General features: G+C 37.7%; 1 protein-coding gene across 1 annotated transcript in view; it reads left to right on the forward strand.

Moving 5' to 3' along the window:
• Window positions 1-1,214: 1,214 nt before the first annotated feature.
• The window catches only part of INPP4B (inositol polyphosphate-4-phosphatase type II B), a 241,014-nt gene continuing 223,253 nt past the window's right edge, over window positions 1,215-18,975 (forward strand). The window contains 2 exon segments of the mRNA XM_072334549.1: window positions 1,215-1,273; window positions 4,431-4,492. The gene's annotated coding sequence lies outside the window, so the exon portion shown is untranslated.

Consider the following 18,975-nt stretch of genomic DNA (forward strand, 5'->3'; position numbering starts at 1 on the left):
TGATGTAAGTGTTATGAATTCAACTGTGTGTGGGTGGGCATCTTATTATTCAGTGGGGCACAGATTCTTGATAATAGCAGCAGGATTCAGCTTCCAAATCATGTTGCTGTAATGGATAGTTACTTCATTTTTTTAAAAAATTAATTAATTTTTTTTTTTAAAGTAGTTTTACTATGTTGCTTTTGAATTTAATACTTAAAATGTCAATATTACTAATGATAAGAGTAATATTGAGGAACCTTAATATTAAAATCAATGCCATAAGAAAGAGCATGTGGTAATTTTTGCAGATTAAGTGGGTAGGAACTCTCTCACAATTCCTTTGGTATTTGGTTGCTTACTGCTTCTTGATAAAGAACCACATCTTCCTTTGTGTCTGCCCGAAGTGGAATTCCATTGAAACAAAGTAGATACTAAAGGCTAGTTAATTCAGATAAGAATTTGTATTTGTAGATTTATTTATTTATTTTTTTTTTAAACTTAATACTGAGAATTGAAACTGGAAGTTCTCATCTATGTCAGTAAAGTCTGGGTTGGCACAGTTCATAATTCTGTTCTGGTCTGTCCTTGGTGCTTGAGATTTTACAGCTCTGTTCCTCATTCAGAGAAGTGCATAATTAGAAACAGGATAAAGTGTGATGGTCATATCCTTAGATGTATGCTCATAAGAATCTCTCTCTGCGGGGTGGTTTCCTGGTGACTTAGCTGAAGCAGAAGGATCAGGTGAGACCAAGAAATGGACCCTGATTAAAGTCTTAAAATTGTATCCAGATGGGTAGCTTTATTCATGCAAAGACTTGCTGTGAGTTGTTGTTTAGATATCTTGAAATTTTTTTTTTTTTTTTTTTTTTTTTTTTTTTTTTTTTTTTTTTTTGCAAAATTTCTGGTACTCTGCCCAGTGGTGCAGGGACTGTTTTGTTTTGCTGTTAGCTTATGTAGCAATGGTTATGGAAGGATGGTTGGACTAGATGGTCTTGTAGGTCCTTTCCAACCTTGTGATTCTATGATTCTTAGTAGTCCAGTTTGCTATTCTTTTGTGTGGTTGTTAACAAAGCAATATCAATAATTATTCAGTAATCTGGCTAGAAATGTGTATTGCCTCAGTATGTATACCGAAATCATATATTCAGCTGTGCTCATCTGCATTTCTTCTTCGTTCTTTTTGTACAAGTGGTACTTTTCAGTCTTAATCTAAAATGTAATGTTATTCTTGCAGGAAGCTTAATTACTTTTTCCTGTCAACACGAAACTGTGGAGTTTCTGGCTGGAAAAGGTTGGTGTTCAAGATATAACCTGACTTTATAAGGGAAAATAAAATAAATTGTTTACATGGGAGAGGCTAGAGAATAGAGCGGCCTTCCTAGTGAAAATCTTACACTGTTCCCAGCATAAGCCAGCTTTATGCAAAGGAAAATTAGGTAGTACCTTAATGCAAGCCAGGGATAATTGAACGAGCAACTGAGCATGAAGCATCAGGAGCATTTTTCTTAGGAAGGATGAGAAGAATGAGCACGAGTAACTTGGAAAGCTGGAGGTGAAATGGTAATCCCTTTATTCCTTCTGCTGTCATCAGTGTTTTCTTTCGTGGTTTCTGAGGCTGTTTTCCTGACAAACAGTGATGAGAAAGAGCTGAAAATTTGAAGTACAGTTATGCATGCTGTTTTAAACTGAGGAAATGTAATAAAGTAACAAAGTTTATCTAAACTGTCTCATGTGTCGTTGTCTGCTGATTTTGGTGGTGATAGAGCAGCTACAAAAATTCGATTATGCCAACCTTTGGGCAGTTTGAGAAAGTCTAAGACCAGGAAAATTAGAAATGACAAGAATGCTGGGGAGAGCAAGGGAAAATATGACATGTCTGTATTTCTCCTAGTCTCCTTGCTTTCCTTTGTGAGATGCAAGTGCAGCTTACTTCAGGGCATGGCAGATAGCTGCTGTCTTTTTATTCTTATTAAAAACAAACAAGAAAAAACAACACAAGGCCCAGACATGACCAACAGCAACAGCAACAGGAAAAAACAACCTTCAATTGCATCTCAAAAGTAGTTCTTTTTTTTTTTTTTTTTTTTTTTTTTTTTTTTTTTTTGAATTACCTTCCTATGCTTGTGTAGATTTGGTATGCCAATAAATGTAAGTTAAAACATTATAAAAATAACACAACGGCACTTTATTTGTAGTCCACAGATAATGTCTCACGAATACCAAAAACCTTGTTCAAGCTGTAATCAAAATACTAGTTGAGAAAGCAACACAGTTGTTAGTTTCTATCTGAAGAGAAGGGGAAATGATTGTAATTTTTTTGATCCACCACAGGAAAAAGGGATCTTAATTACACACCTTTAACCTATAAAATTGATGCTGATCCCTTATGTATCCGACTGGAACAGGGTGATTGGTTAGGAAGTACTTGGACAGTAGTAGTGTTTGTTGGTATAGTATTTGTTAGGTGGACAGATCTCTTTCATCTTTCAAGATGAGAACTGGATCACTGTAGGCTATGAGATGACTTGGAAACATATGGTGTAGATAGGCATGAAAGAAATCTAACAGAAGTGACATGTTTTTTGGTTTTGGTCTAATAGAGCAACAAATCCAACAGCAGTATTTAGTTCCAACTTGTTAAAACATTCTAACTTTTAAGGTTGGTTGCCCAGATTACCCCCCACTGTAGTTTGTATCCACTCAGTCTGGTTCAAGTGATATAGTGTCATGAAAAGGTGATACATTTTTGCATAGGTTGTATTTTTATTTATTTATTTATTTATTTTTTACCTGGGGACACAGAAAGCTGGACAGAGGAGCATGCAAAGGCATTCCTGAGGGTAATGAATTCCCTCATGAAGTAAGAGTGATGAGAGTATTCTGTAGGGAGTTGATGCAAGGCAGTGTGGTATACGGTACTGAGTGGGTATGTTTCTGCCAGCAGCCAGAGGTGAATGGATCATCTCCACTTCCTGCACTATAATTCCAAGCAAAGGGAGCAGAATTGGTACCATGGAGTTACCTGATGATAGAAAAAGGGGTAAATACTTCTCTGCAACTGTAGGTAGAAGGGGAGAAAAAAAAAAAAAAAAAAAAAAAAAAAAAGTTGTCGTATTTTTTAACCTCTTTTTTGCTGTGATTTTCATTGTTCAGATTGAATATGCAAATTACCAATCAAATCTATTAATTTTTTTTATCAGTATCTGTTGAAATGAAATTAAATGGGAAAGAATGCAGCTGTCAGTGGGAGCTGTGTTCAGTTAATGACTGTAAAGTCTAACCTCAAGCTAGGGCTCTATTTGTTTTTGTATAGATAAGGGATTTGATGGAAGCATTTTGCTATGATAACATTTCAGAATTTTGACATATATTTAAATAGATGTGGACTGTGTGCTCGAATCTGTACTTAGCCTTTCACTTAACCCGAAGACTTACAAATGCAAACACAATAAATGAACAAAGCATTCAGTAAAATCATTGTGAGTGATGCCTGTCATATGGGAATAACAGCATACTAACTGCTTGAACTGTTCACAGCATGAGACCTAGAGGATACAGCCTCAGCTGTGGCCGGTTATGGCATGGAGTTGTTGTAAAATATGGTTGCTGTAAAATACATACTAGATGATATGCTATCCTTTTGGTGTTATGTGTTTTAAATGCTCTGTTTTGGGTTAAAGGCAGCAGTGAGTACTGCTGATTTGCCTTTGAATGTATACAGTGTCCTAGAACAGTTTTCCACCATCTCTATTGTATGGAAGCTGATGACATAGCTGTCTTGTGTGACAGGTCAGTCTGACACTGCTGTAGTCAGAGCAGATCTGTTGAGAAATGTGAGAAAAGTTTGTCCTCAGGCTCTTTTTCTGTTAACTGAATAGATCTGATCAACATGCAGTAGCACAGGATTTGAAGTACATTCCCATACTTGGGGAATGTGGAAGATGAGGGTGTTATTTCTTTCTCTGTGTTTGGGATTGCTCACACTTCAATTGGCTTAGTGCTGAATCCTCATGGTCTGTGTTGCTCAGATTGGTCAAGCCATAAGGTGCTTTGGTTAAATGGATTTTCTCATGTTTAGATTGGCTTGCAGCGCCCCATTCCATTGTATAAAGGGGGATGTTGGGCCATTTTCTCTCTAAGAGAAGGGTTTGGTTTACTACTAGCCACGTAAGGGCTAGTCCTCCAAAGAAGCTACAATAACTGTCAATTTGTCCTCTATTATTTTGAGTTATAGGTACCCAGAAGCCCTTTCTATCTTGGTGCAGTGATGATTCTATGAAAACTCTTAGAATGCTTGCATTGTGTGCGTGTACAAGCACTGCTCAGAAAGTAATGCCTCCTATTTTATTACATTGGCTCATAGTGTGAGAGGCAGGTGTTGGTGGTATGGCAATAAGAGGGTGAACCTTCTCACCAATATACCATTCCATGTTGTTGCTGTGTGACAGGTGAAAGCAGAGGGGCACTCTGACAGAAGGACATCTGACATGGAAGTGCATGTGAAGCGAAGGTGTGTAATTGAATTCTCTCCCATGTGGAAAAAATGGCACCCACTGACATTCATGGACACTTAATGAATGTTTCTGGTGACCAAACGGTGGATGTGAGCACAGTGTGGTGGTAGGTGGTGCATTTCACCAGTGGTGACAATGGGCCACCTCTTCTGGTGTAGATTTTTACGACCATGACATGAAGGCTTTTGTTCATCATCACTGGCAAAGACACATAGCTAATGGTGGTGGCTATGTTGAAAAACAATGTTTTGTATTTGAGAATTTGTTCTGTCAAATAGCATTATTGTGCTCATTGTATCTTTTGTGGTTTCCATGGAAATGAACAGAATGCATTACTTTCAGAACAACCTACATATTTTTGATCTTACTGCTGAGAATACATAATACTTGATTCCAGTACTCCCCAAATTTGCTTCATCAATGGAAGAATACTTAACTCTCACTTTGAGTTTTAGCCATCTCTTGAAATGGCAGTGAAATTGTGCCTCACCTCAGGATGAAGTGTTCTGCTGATAATGTGAACTTACTTAGAAAATTTTCTTGAAGTTAACTTTTTCCATGAGCAGAAGCTTTATTAAGATTTGACTGTTTCTCCACAATGGTTTTTATGTTCTCTATCAACAGTACTTAGGTATAGGGGGTTTCTGGAAGGAAATTTCAGTGAATTGCTCAGTTTTTGCTTTCTGCTCCATTATCCATTCAGCTCAGCTTGATTTGTGTTGGTAGCAGCAGTAGAATGCAAGGAGCAGAGAAATAAATTGCTGGTTTTGCACATCCTCTGACCAGAAGTGTTTGTTAGTTAGTCCTTTCTTTCTTCCTTCCAGTCAGGGCGTTTCTGTATAGAAATGTATTTCTTCAAAATGAGAGTACATACGATTTATAGTGCTGTTTTCACCCTGGAAATGGAGAATTATTTTTCCTTCTGGAAGGTACTACCATTCAGACTCATTTCTAAAGGTTTTTGCAACTCAAAGAAAATAAATACATCAAACTCTGAAATCCCTAATTTTGTGATTCTTCTGAGGCCAAATGTGTAGAACCAGAACTTTGCCCCTTTGGAAAGAATGTTCTGTGAGCAAGCATAGTCTCTTTCACAATTAATTGAGTTATCGTTGATCTTTCTGTTATATCTGAAACATTTGGTTCACAGATACTCTACTTATTGGCTAATTAAATCCTACTTCACTCTTCACATTCAGGTTCCATACTTGCTGTGCTTTTCCGAAATAACCAAAATATGTATGATCCAGATCCATGGTGTAAGAGAAGCAAAAACAGATTGAAGTGGTGCAGTTATTGATGAGTAAAGTGATCAGAAAAGCAAAGGTTTGCAAGATCACAATGCCGGCATCCATCTAGCTGACTTCTAGGGCTTGTTTCATGTACCAGGTGATGAGAAATAGAGCCACCTTGTGAAGACCTCTGCTGGGGAATGCATTATTTTATTGCCTTTAAAGCACAACAGGATTATAAGCATCTATAGTTAGCCGTGTCTAGTCTGTAATCAGGCTCAGTAGGAAAGATTAGGTGTTCTCATATAGAGAAACATGGCTGTAGAAGATTGGCAGAAGGCAATATCAAAAATACTAAGGCAACTGGATTTAGCTAATCAGTACTCCAAAGAAGTTGGAGAAATTGGTTTTGTTTCTGAATACTTCAAGTGTAGCCTAAGGTAAAACTGCTGTCTACTAGATGTGAAGTGATTCCTTTCAGATTTAAGGAAATGGCTTATTGGCATACATTTATCTGCTTGATTATGTGCTTATTTGCTTACTGGTAGTGATCAGCTCTGCTATTACAGAATTTAATCCTATGAGGAATGGTCTTTCAAGTATGTAGAACCATAACCTTCAGGGATTATGATTCAGATGCATTTAAAAGAACAATTCAGGTATTAAAACACAATTTTATTACTGAGCATCCTGAGACCTCTGTCCTTTTGCTCAGTACAGAGAACTATGAAACAGTGGTAGAGAGCAAATCAGTTGCTCTGCTGTGGAATGTCCGACTGATGCAAGACTCAACGCTGGTATTTACTTCTCATAAAATACTGAGAAATTAAGACTCTACCTTCACACAACAATGTTCTGGTTTAGCCTGGTCCTTTAGGGCACATAAGTGGAGATCTACTGCAAAGGAAATATTAAGTTGCCTATATCTCACTTACTGATTCCTCAAAATTTAGGAAGTAGGGATTTGTACTTCAGATATTTACAGATAATCACTTAATTATCTGTTTCTTTTTTTTTTTTATTTTAAGAGTTGTTTTTTTTTTTTTAATGTATTTACTGGGCAATGAGCTGGTTTTTCTTTTACTTATTTTGTTCTGGGACTTCCTTGTCTTTCCCTTCTCCAGTAGCTATACTTGATGCCTTACTATGTCCTCTCCTTTGTTGAGGATGTACCGTTCTCACTGTAGGCTGTGGTAGAAAATGATGTAATACATATAATACACATGTATATAATCAAACAAAAAACTCCTGATAAAGCCATTAGGGAATAAGGTTTTGTGACTAACCCTTATTAGCTTCCATTTAAGTATGTCTGCATTCCAGACTATTTCTTGGGAACAGGGGCTGTTTGCAGTTGAATAATTTTTTTGCCAAACTTGTAGGCAAAGTAATTCCAAAGTGAAGACTAAAATTAACAAATAAATAAATTAATAGATTAATAAAAAGGCATCAATAATAGTGAAGATAGTCTTGACTGATAGTTTTCTGGCCTGTGTATTAAAAATATAGGTGGCACATGGGCTAATCAAGTTGCTTGAAAATGACAAGGGGTACTGTTGTAATAAGAGGTTGCATGTATTCAAGCACATTTGTAAAGCTAGCCAAGCTGTCATTTCCTGTAAAATAATGTGGAAACCGAATGTAGATAACTATAGCAATAATTCTACTGTACGGTTAAGAAGTATAGTACAACTCATCTGACTGAATACCTTGCCTATAACACAAAGACTTTGCCAAGGCAAAATATCCTTGTCTTAAGATTTGAACAGTCTGTTAATTAAATGTGAGGGAGAAGTGAGGTTGAGCAGGCAAGAAAAGGGGTTAGGTTATGACTTCCAGTAGGGCCAGGCTTCATTGAAGGTGTGAACTGATGGCATTGAAGGGTCCTAGGAGAATGTATGTTGTAACCTTTGAGTTGATGTGGTGGAAGCTACATTCACTCTTGTATTTGTCACTAATACAGCATCTCTTTAGTGCTCAATGGAGAGGTGACAGTGTTTCACTAGGAATTTTTAAAGGAGAGTAGTGGCTGTATTTCTTCGGTTTCTTATTGTGGAGAGGGAAAAAAAAGAAAAAAAAAAAAAGAAAATTAGTTTTAATGTTCTGTCTTTCTGCGATAGAGTCTGGATCCAATGATCAGGTTTGCTATTTTGAATAGCCTAGCTGGAAGCTTTGTGATAAAGCTGTCTGCATATATTTAACTTTCCAGTAAGAATATGAAGCCTGAACTGCCAAAATCATTGAGTAATTCAGTGTCAATTGACTCCCGTTTATGCACCACCATGTATGTGTTCTTTGATACTGAATCAATATAGATAGTGTTTTGGTAACCATTCACATCTTTGTATATAACGTCAATTGCTGGTAAAACCAACCTTGTACTGTTACAGTTCTGTGCAACCATTTCTTTACTTAGCCTCGCCTTTGTTTTTAATAAATCATGTAGTAGTATAAAGAAGAAAACTATCCCAGTTACTGTTTGGTCTCTTCTCCCCTGGTGATAACTCAGGCAGGAGTTGAAAGGAAAAGGACAGATGCCTCTTTAAATGCATCTTGTTAATACAAAGAAAATGATTTCTGAGGCTGTGGGAGAAACGTGTAAAGTGAGGTAGAATATTCATATTTATTCAAGTATGTGAACACTTATTACTTCTAAGGAAAATATGAAGCATAAAAGTCTTGAGAAAATGCATTTCTCATTTCTTCTCTGAAGAAAAAAAAATTCTCATAAATAACACTGAGGGTTGTGTTCTGTCAAAATGTTCTGCATTTTAAGCAAAGATGGCTTAATCTCAATTTTAAGCATCATATGAAATGCTTAGAAATCTATGTGAATTATACTGAACAGTAGTGTCTTCTTGTATTAACTTTTTCTGTTCCGTGCCACACAGAACAGCAACATTCTATATTTGTTGCTTGTTTTCTACATGTTTGGCCATTTCACATTCTTTCAGTAAGTAAGGCTTGGTTTTCTTTCAATGTGAACATCTCCTAGTGACAGAGATAGTGTTAGCTATTGTTTCTAATTCTAAATTGCTTCTGACTGTTTTACATGTGGGGAGTACGAAAATACAGAGTTGTGGCTGCTGCTTTTACACTTTGTCCTGATTTTCTTTATTGTTGCTTAAGAAAAGTGACAAGTTGCCATTTGAAATCCAGAGCTTTCTTACTACGGCAGTACCCTTGCAGGCTCTCTAAGTTGTGGTGTTTTGCTGTGATTACACAACTAAAATTTAATACTTCTCAGTGACTAAACTCAATTTCCAGTTTGAATGTTTTCAAGATTCCAAGAAACCATGACAAGTTTCTAACAGGACAGTAAGCCTGCACTTGATCTTCCTGTGAGATTTTTCCTTGTTTCTTGAAAAACCAGTCACTGGGAATTCCACATAACACATGGCAGTGACGATAACAGCCTACTTTATTTCTCTGGAGAGAAGGTGAAAGTAGTGATGAGTTCTAATGAACCTTTTTTCCAAGCCTGCTGACCTATTTTGTTGATTGCATTCCCTTGTCATGGGTAGACCAAAAGCATACAGGCTGGAGATCACATAGGACTTAAGTGTGTTGGAATGAGAAGGTGACATTAACTTGGTAGGTTTGCAGATCTGCCGGACAAAAGACTTAGATGATAAACTCAGTTCATTGTAATGCACATTCAGTATGTTAGTGGAAGCTTGTGGTTCTAAAAACAAGGCAGAAGTCTGGCAAATGGAGAGTAGTAAAGAGATGCATGTTAGTGACCCTGCAGACAGTGGAGATTTCTTTTGGAAGGGTCCAGTGGGCTAGAGAAGATGCTCAGCTGTGTGAAGGCTCCCCTGGTAGTGAACAGAGAATCTTGAGTGCTAATCCTACAGAAATTATTTGGAGATGCTGACCCTTTAAATCACATCTGGTGAAATAGAGGTCTTTTGAAAATTGAGCTCAAATTTTAATTCCTGGAGAGACAGCTTGCTGGCACTGAGAGTTTGTGCCATTGCTGAGGTGAAGAACCTGACTGTGAAATGTGACAGATTTGCATAATGCCTATGTTTTGATTTTTTTCTTTTTTAAGTCTATATTATAAAAGGTAGACAATCCAGAAGAACATGCAAATAAATTGGGGTAACAGCGTAGAACAGCTGACAGTTACTAGAATTGTAGTTAAGTGCAGTAAGTATTTCTGAAAACAATGCTTAGGTAATATAACTAGCGGTTACAGCTATGTCAGCTTTAAGCTCAGTTAAGCATTTGTCAGCTGAAGCACAAAGCAGAAGAACTTCTGTGCAAGTGCCAGGAGCTCAGGGCATAAGTGGAGTAATTTGAATTGCAGAATATAGACTGGATATTGTGGCCATAAGATCATAGCCTAACAGTCACGACAGAGTGTTCCTACTGATGGATATGACCTTTTCAGGAATGCTAGAAATAGAGGTTATTACATAGTACTGTAATACATGATGCATAACTCTCATAATTAAGAGACTGTCAAAGTGAAACAGGAGCTACTAGGTGGATAGGAGCTTAGTGAGAAGTGGAATTGCATATTGCTTGATTTCTGTAGTAGGCACAGAGCTGGATCTGGAGAGAAGAAACTATTGGTACAAAGATGAAAAAGACCTGATATGTTGTGAGATTACAAGGACTGGAAGGCATTTACTATAAAGAATCATAGAAAAACCGAATATTCCAAATTGGGAGGGACCCACAAGGATCATCAAGTCCAACCCCTGGCTCTATGCAGGACCAACTAACTGTCAAATATTTTAAATAAAATAAACCATTTGGCTTTCTTTGAGTCATCCAATAAGGCAAAGGAGAAAACTTAAAGGTAAGGTAAGGGTCAGCGGTGGCATAATAATGTGGATAATTGAAAGATTAAGGTATTTCATTTGGAAATTACAGAAAGCTTGTGCTGCAAAAGCAGATAAGTGCTAGAATAGCATTCCATTGGAGATATCAAGATAAACCTATCTGCTTTTAGTTTTGAGCTCAATACTATACATTGTGAAAGGGACTGGATTCTGTTGTTGCTTTTGATAGTTTGGTAAGCCATAGATTTAATTCTGTTCTGTTTTTAATGTGGTTGGACCCTGTTTCAAGTTCCATTGATTGGTAGGAACCATAAGGCACTGGTTGCTGTCAGTTTTTCTTTGAATTACATCCACAAGCTTTAGGGGGAGTAACTTCTTTTTACAGTTTCTTGTGAGGATTAAATCCAATCAAGTTGAAATGCCACTAAAGTGCTTACAAAGAGTTGCTCTAAATCTTTTATTTCCTTGTCAAGAGAAATGTCTTATAGGACTTCAGGCCTTTAAAATGGATACACCTATAGCTGACATGTTTCTCACCCTTGATAATTCCTTTGTCCTTGAAGGCTGATAATAGGAAAAATCTTTTATTCTTGAAAATGTTATGACCAGCACAAAAAAGGCGACAATTTCCCCCAGTGTATGGGAGATTGGTAATCACAGCCTGAACCTCTGATTAATCAGCTGAGGCAAGTATGGGGTCAGCTGTGGGAGCACAGGTGAGAGTGATGTAGCTGTGCTCCCGGAAGGGGTGGAGCTTGACTCCATCCCCTCTGAGACCTCATTTAAGGGCTGACTCCCACTGGAGCAGTATCTCTTGGAGATCGCTCACCAGGGAGGACTGCCTCAGCTGCTTCAGTCAAGGCACCACCGTTGGTGAGTTTTCCCTTTACTCATTCACTTATATACCTTCTGTACATTTTGTTTCCATCTGTACATTTAAAACCAATACACCCCAGCCTGCCCTGGCAGTTACTACAACTGTAGAAACCCATCTGGTCTTGGTTCCTGTGCTAATGGCAGGGTTGTTACCTTCCAAATTAGGGTCTTCACAGTGATTTTGAATTAATGTTTTGTTTTCTTTTTTTTTTGCTACAGCAGGAGAGATCAGTTGATACATGCGCAGACCAGTTAAATCTAGTGAAATGTTGATGGGGAGGGAACAAATAAACAGTATATGGCTCAATAAAGAAATCTTGTGAGTCTGCGTTACTGCTTACAGGAAGGAAAAGAGAAAGGATAAAATTTTAACACCAAAGGGAGGTGTTGGCCAGAAGATAAAGCTTTGGTAATGTTTACCAAGAAGGTAAAAGGAACTTCATGCTTTCCAAAATGCAAGATTTCTTTCTTTCCCCCTCTCTTTTAAGATCTTTATGCTAGGAAGGGATGGTGAGAGTTAAGTTTGTGAGAAACAATGAGAACAACTTGCTACTGTTCATATCTTCCAGCTAACATCCTAATTGCCTGCCTGGCTTTAGGAAATTAAGGAAGAAGTCCATTTTTGAGCCATTTATGGATTTGTTTTTTGCCTTTCTTGTGAGGTGCTGATCTATCGTAATGAATTGTTAATGGGAGAGCAACAACCATCACTGGGTAAATTGAGTAGGATATTTTTGTGTTTATATTGTGTGTGCTTGCAGTCTGCCAATTTTAAGATGTTCCTGGGCAAAGATGATGTCTGTTTACTAGCAGAATTTATATTTCTTAACCTTCTTTTTCTAAATACCTGCACAAATTATGTTTCTGCTTTGAAGAAGGTAGACAAAATAACCTCAGTTCCTGAATAGTTAAGGCTAATGTCCAGAGATTCATCAACAAGGAAGAAAAAACTCTCAAGTCCATTGATGTTCTACTTGAGATAGCAATTTTCTGGCTATTGTATGTTGGCTGAAGGAAGTACCCCAACCCTCCAGCAGTTGCAGCAGAGCTTTTGGCCTACAGAGGAACCTAGGTTCATTCAGATTCCTGGGAGGAGCAGTGGGTTCATCACAAAACTAACTCTTCTGGCCTGGATCCTGAGGTGTGTGTGTGCTGCCTCCTTACCTACCTGTTATCCTTCTCTATCTGCCAGCATCTCCCACATAGGTTTCCTCTTTTGCATTCCTCTCTGCATGTTCTCTGTTCTCCCACCAGCTTTGATGACTTCACTGCTCCCAGGCCAGACCCAGTCAGTGTACAAGCTCTAAACATCAACTCCTATACTTGCTTTTGTTGCCTCTGAAGATGTTTGGTCCTCTTGTTCCCACACATCCAGTCTCCTTACCATTTCCCTGTTTGAGCTGGTGGTCTCTGATAGCCTCATGCTGTGGAGCTCTTTCTATGCTCTGTAGTTTTAACACAGCCTTTGAAAAGTGTATCTTTGAATGGCACATCTTAGAAAATGCTGTTACACTGTTTTCTGGAGAAATACTTCTGTTTCATAAGTTACCTTGTGTTTTCTTATTATTTAAAACAAAACCAAGCACTAATTCTGAGATAGTTAAATCTTCAGAGATTCACATCTTTTAATGCATGGAAATTCAATTAAGATCAAAATAAAAGCAGGAGGAATTTGCAGTGATAGAACAATGCAGTAAGGAAGATAATTCACAATGATATTATTCAAATTTAATTTGGTGTTTAAGTAGTTGCACTATTTCATAGTCACTTGAACTATATGGCTGTGCTGTTTATATTCTTTCCCAGAATCTGGCTGTATGTCAGCAGTAATCATAGGTAACTGCTTCAGTGCTAACTGGGACTGAGTATAGTCCTGCCATAATTTTTACTTGGAAGGTATATGGGGCTTGTTGTTTGAAGCCCCTTTCATTAGCTTTTGAGATGCTACTGCTGCATCAGCGCGTGCTGTAAATGGAAGTTGTAGGCTAACAGGCTGGTGAGAGGGGCTGGGGTTTTGCTTTGCTTCTCTGATAGGACGACAAGAAAGCAAAGAATGCTGGTGTGACAAGGAGTAGTCTGTTCATAATGCCAGAAACATGCCTATAATAAGTTTCATACGCTACTGAGCTTTGAAGGCGTATGCTTTTAGGGATAAAGCTTTGCTTTTAATACTTCTTAGAGTTGTGTGGATTTTTGTGTGTGTGTGTGTGTGTGTGTGTGTGTGTGTCAGATCTGTTGGTCCCCTAAGTTCTGTTTCTCTGCTCCAGGATGGTTTCCCCATTTTTTCTTTTGTTCAGGAGGTCTTTGAGAAGCTGGGAATCCTTCAAAGTATGTGGGTGTGATTAAAATGCAGGAGAAAAACTTCTAGTCTGCTGTTGAGCAGCTTTTCCAGGCTGTGCAATGAGGTACAGTTTCAGTAGGGATAGAAGAGAGGCTGCTACCAAACATTCATGTCCTGAGGCAAGATCAGTTCTGTGGCAAGAGGTTTGGACTGTACTAGGCAGCTGTGATTTTTCATCACAGACGTGCCCAGCCTGAGCAAAGGGGACTGCCTGCCTCCAGTAAAAAATCACCATAGTTTCATTTTCAGTACAAAATTCATTTAAGTCAGTTCATACCTGTTCTTAACCGTTGCATTGTGCCACTGAAGTCACAGGCTCTTTACTCCAAATAGTTCTGTGCCTAAGCAACATGATTCTGTTGTGTGCGTTACTGGGAAAACTTTTTTTCTTTGTTACTGCTGTGAAGTTTTTCATCTTCGTGTGATGTTTTGTATCTGAAGAAAGGGCATTGTTTTTGATTTAGTTGGGCTACTTCTCAGTTCTTAAAAGTCTTAGACTGAAGCTGTTTAAGAATCTTTGCTAGATGTTTGTCTGTGACTCCTGGTAGCTGAAGAGAGTAGGATGGCATTTGTTACTGTACAGAAATCTAAATATATGACCATGTTACCCAGTTAGGTTGAGATATGTTATTGTTTTAGTTGCCAGGTGGGTATAAGGCAGCAACTTCCTTGGTGGTTCTTATATTCTGTTCCATTTCTTCCCTGCTCCCCTTCTGAATATTTGTTCTGTGTACCTACCTGAACATTCCTTTTCCCAGATGGCATGATAGTTTCTGCTGAATTGAGACTTTGAGACTAATGGAATGCTAACATTGAATCATTATTATTGAGATGCAGTTAAAATGATATATTGCTCTTCCTTAACATAATAACATTAAGTCACTGTTTCCTACGTTTATTTATTCAGCAATTGTGTTCTCAACTGAGATAGTATCTTTTTTTTAATCAGAAGTGTAGGTAGCCAGTTATCTGCGATCTGCCAGGAGCAACGTATTTAAATAGGGAAAGTACTTCATACAGGTTTTTCTTTCTATGTCTGAGTTTTAATTATTCAATGTGAGCATCGCCATCTCTTTATTTACCACACTTTCATTGAGACTGGGGGAACCCAGTAATCTCTTCCTTTTGGAAGGTGCAGAAGAGCTCATGGTCTGTCCTGAACTGTGGGACTGTAAAATAGAAGCCTTTGCTGGGTCTGCAGACACACCAGAGCTTCTGTAAGGAAAAACATACAAGTTTTTCTCTTGAAGACCATGCGAGGAAATGACAGCCAAAGCAGAATTGACAGTTCCAAGAAAAGTGGGTAAGGTTCTTTCTTGCTAATGCCAAAACAAAAATAGTGGTGGACTGTCTGAAACTTGCTGAAGGATTTTTGTGCCAAGTACTTAATCTCATACATGAAAATAGAAATAAATTGTTGTATTTTAATTTATGTGGTTGACTTGACTCAGACTACTCAAGGCTAAAATCTTTTTAGAGCTCAAATGAACCCCAAGTCTCTCAAATACTGTTAAAAATCTTCTTAGATTTATATCTTAGATAAACGCCCCTGATATCTCTAATCTGGTGTGTGTGTGGGGGGGGGGATAGAGGGCAACCTTTTCATCACTGATTTCTCAGCAATGTATTTTTTTTTTTTCTTCCTATCAGTATAGATACAGAATTCTGCTTCTAGGATAGAAGGCAAAGCAACAAATGCTAAGAAAATCAGAATTGTTTGGGACTGAAAGCATTTCAAGATCCTTAAAAAAAAGAAAGACTTTACCTTACAGAGTGTAGGCTGCAGCCTCAGTGCAGTAGCTTGTTATAGCAAAAATGGACAGAGAACTGTTATGACATCAGTTTTAATATTTTAGGGCTGCCTTTACCTTCTACATTGGTATAAGTACTGGAAGAGACAGTAAAAAGGTCTTTCAGAGATGGTAGATGCTGTTCTTGCTGCTGGAATACTGAATCTTATACAGTGGAGCATGCTGCAATTTAATATATTGCACTCTTTGGAACTGGTTGTTGTATCTACCTCTCCAGGCCACAGAGAGTTGGTAGGTCACTGGTCCTTACACCCTTGATTCCTTCAGGCTAGCTGGCTGACACTTGAACTCTACAATGGCTGTGGTGTTACACTCACTGCTCCTTTTTTTTTGTTGTTGATGTTTAATTTTGTTTTATTTGAAGTGGCAGGTTACAAAAAGCTAGTCTGCTTATATTCCTGGAGACTACAGAAAGAATTCTGCTTTGTAAATTTGTAAATAAATAGGGAATTAAAGTCAAACATTTAACTGGGGTGTATTCTGAGAACATGTTGTTGCAGGCATGGCTGGACTCCTACTAGCCAGGTTATTGGAGTACATCTGATGTCTTAAAAACATCAATTGCAGTCCATTTTGGTAATAGCTTTGGAAGACTGACTTTATAGTTTTGAGAGTTATTTCAAGGAAACTTGGGAACCAAATGACTATATTGCAAGTGTTTCAGGATAGCATGTGCATTGTGAAGATAGTTTGTATCTTAATGACACTGGTGACCTCCTGCTGTTATTTCTTTGATCATCTTTTAGCTTGGTGGTTAGTCTGAACTGATGAAATGCCTCTTAGTATGCTGTTCTGCAGATCTTGCTTTCACTCTTTTCTGGCAACTCACAAAATGTTTGACTGGTTTGGTTTCCCAATAAATTCAGGTTTTGGTAATTGTCTGGGGAAAAAGTAGTGAGAGAGGCTTTGGATTCTGCATGGCTGTCTCTCTAAACTGAAGTATTAAATTATGCCTGTCTCTCAAACCATCAGCATTAAATAACTGAAGATGGTATCTTTTTCCAGCTGAGTTCTGAGGAAGGAGATTAGCCAGAAGAACATTTAAAGGCTGTGTATGAGTAAGCAGTCTTTCTGACTGACAGCTGTATTCTGAAATGGAGCCAGAAGGGAAGTTGATTGTAGATAATGAGTTTTTCTGCTCCTCCAAGGAAAACCAATGCTGCAGCTGAAGGCAGACATTTCTATCATGGTTTTTACCTTCTATTTTATTGCTGTCACAACATTAGCCATGATTATCATTGGATGACCATCAAGTTAGTTCATTAAACTCAACTTTGAGTTCTGTAGTCTCTTATGTCTTTTAGGTCTGAATAACTTAGAGACATTGTTGGATGGGTTTAGCTTCTCTGTAAGACTTGCAGAGAACAGACACCTTGGTTGTTCTTGCCCGGCAGAACTGCTGGCTCAGCTGCCTTGCATTTCAAGGCTAGTGTTGACTTGTATGTATCAAAGCGTGCTATCTTGAGGGTTTTAACTGCTGTGTACTAGTCTTACTGTCCCGTGTGATTTATATGTTATGGCTTCTATTCAGGCCAAGTGATCCACAGATGTACTAAGAATTTTCTAGACAGTTACTGCGTTACTGATAGATCAGTGCAAGAGGCGTACCATTTCCCTTAGGGGAAAGAATAAGAAAATCAATATCCATGTCTCCCTGTGGAGTTTATTTACTCTTTCTAATAGCATTGCCAGATTAACAGATTAATATTTTGGGTGTCTGGCTGTGTGTCCTCTTTTGCTGGGAAGCAAAAGCCTTTTTGAATAGTAGTTTACAACTTGTTTCTTCCCCGTGTCTTCTGTGCTTTGCAGTTCTCTGTGGAGTACAGATGTCTGTACTTTACAGTAATTACTGCATTTAAGCATAATTAGAGTTTAGCCAGTAACCTTCATTTCTTCCTTAGCATAATTTTATTCAGTTACTGATGGTTTTCAATGACTCCTTCCATCTGGGACTGGACTACTAGGATCTGGCTTCTTCCATGCTGTTTGAAGAGGTTGAAAAAATTTCAAGTAACTGTATAGCTGAAGGTACTGTGTAGGGTGGATTTAAAAGGCCCATAAACTGACCATTTTTTGTGTTTTATTTTTAATTTAAATCAAATAAGGCTATTGCAAGCACTGTGTTCACTACTGTTGTAAAAGTCCATTATGTCCATAAAACTGAGTAATTGAACTCAGTATACAGAGCCTAGTGGGAATATGCAGATTGTCAATCCCAAAGTCCCTTTAGATTATATGCAAGGGGAATTATGGCAGGTTTTTGTCTGTCACATTGGCCAGCTCAGCATCCTTTTTTTTCTTTTTTTATTCTTTTTTTATTCTTTTTTTTTTCCTTTTTTTTTTTTCTTTTTTCTCTTTCTTTTCTTTTTTTTTTTCTTTTTTTTTTCTCTTTTTTTTTTCTCTTTTTTTTTTTTTTTTTTTTTTTTTTTTCTTTTTCTTTTCCTGTCCCCTTCATCTCTAACAGTTTGGGTCTTCAAAACCAAGTATGTTTATAGTATTAGATTATAGTTTTGATAAATATCCTTTTCGTAACATTGTTATGACTCATCTTTCCACATTTTTAGTTCATCAATTTAGTGTACACAGGCTCCATGCAGGTGTGGCTGCTCATTTGGAGCCAGCATCTCATTTTGATCGCAGTAGCGTGCTTGTATGTTGTAAATTGTAGGTCAGACTTTGTGATGACTGTAAGGCATGAAAATAAACAAGAATAGCCGTTGATGCTGAAGGGAAAACAAAATTGAAAAGAGGGGGAAGAACGATTGGAGAAGTGAAAACTGTAGATATGTAATGCTTAGGTATGTGATGGGATTACTTCTAAGGTTCTCGTTTCTTGCTTGTGAAGGTATAGGTAAGGAAAAGCAAACTTGGAATAGTTTTTAACTTTATGGGAATTCTTCAGAGAATTGTGGAATAAGTTGCGAAAAACTTATTAGAAGACTTGTCTTCTGACCATCGTGTTTATGATTTGTCCATTTTTCACAATGTACAGAGTAATATTTGAACATGGCCTGCTTTTGGTCTTATAGTGCTATTGGAATGGGCTGTGGTTTGTTGATTTCCCAATCAATTTCCCAATAGAAAGAGTCTGTATAAGTCTTTGATTGTGAGAGGTGAAAAAAAAAAACAGTCTAAAGAAGGAAAATTGGGAATAAAAGGGCCAACAAAAAGGTACACTACAAATCGTGTAACTTGTTCTTCATCTCAACAGCTGAGAAAAACTTGATTAGGAGTTGTTGAAAGCTGTAGTTCTCTTGCTGTGAAAGATGATATCATTGGAAGAACTCCCAACTTAGTGATGGAAAGTGGCCTTTTAAGTCCGCTCATGGGAAGGATTCTTTAAGTAATATTACAGCTGCATTAAGAGCCACCTGAGAAACTTATGTTGTTTGTTTGCATAAGGGTGATTCCAACAACTTCTTTTGA

This window comes from Excalfactoria chinensis, chromosome 4 (genome assembly GCF_039878825.1).
Source record: "Excalfactoria chinensis isolate bCotChi1 chromosome 4, bCotChi1.hap2, whole genome shotgun sequence".
NCBI classification, from domain to species: domain Eukaryota; kingdom Metazoa; phylum Chordata; class Aves; order Galliformes; family Phasianidae; genus Excalfactoria; species Excalfactoria chinensis.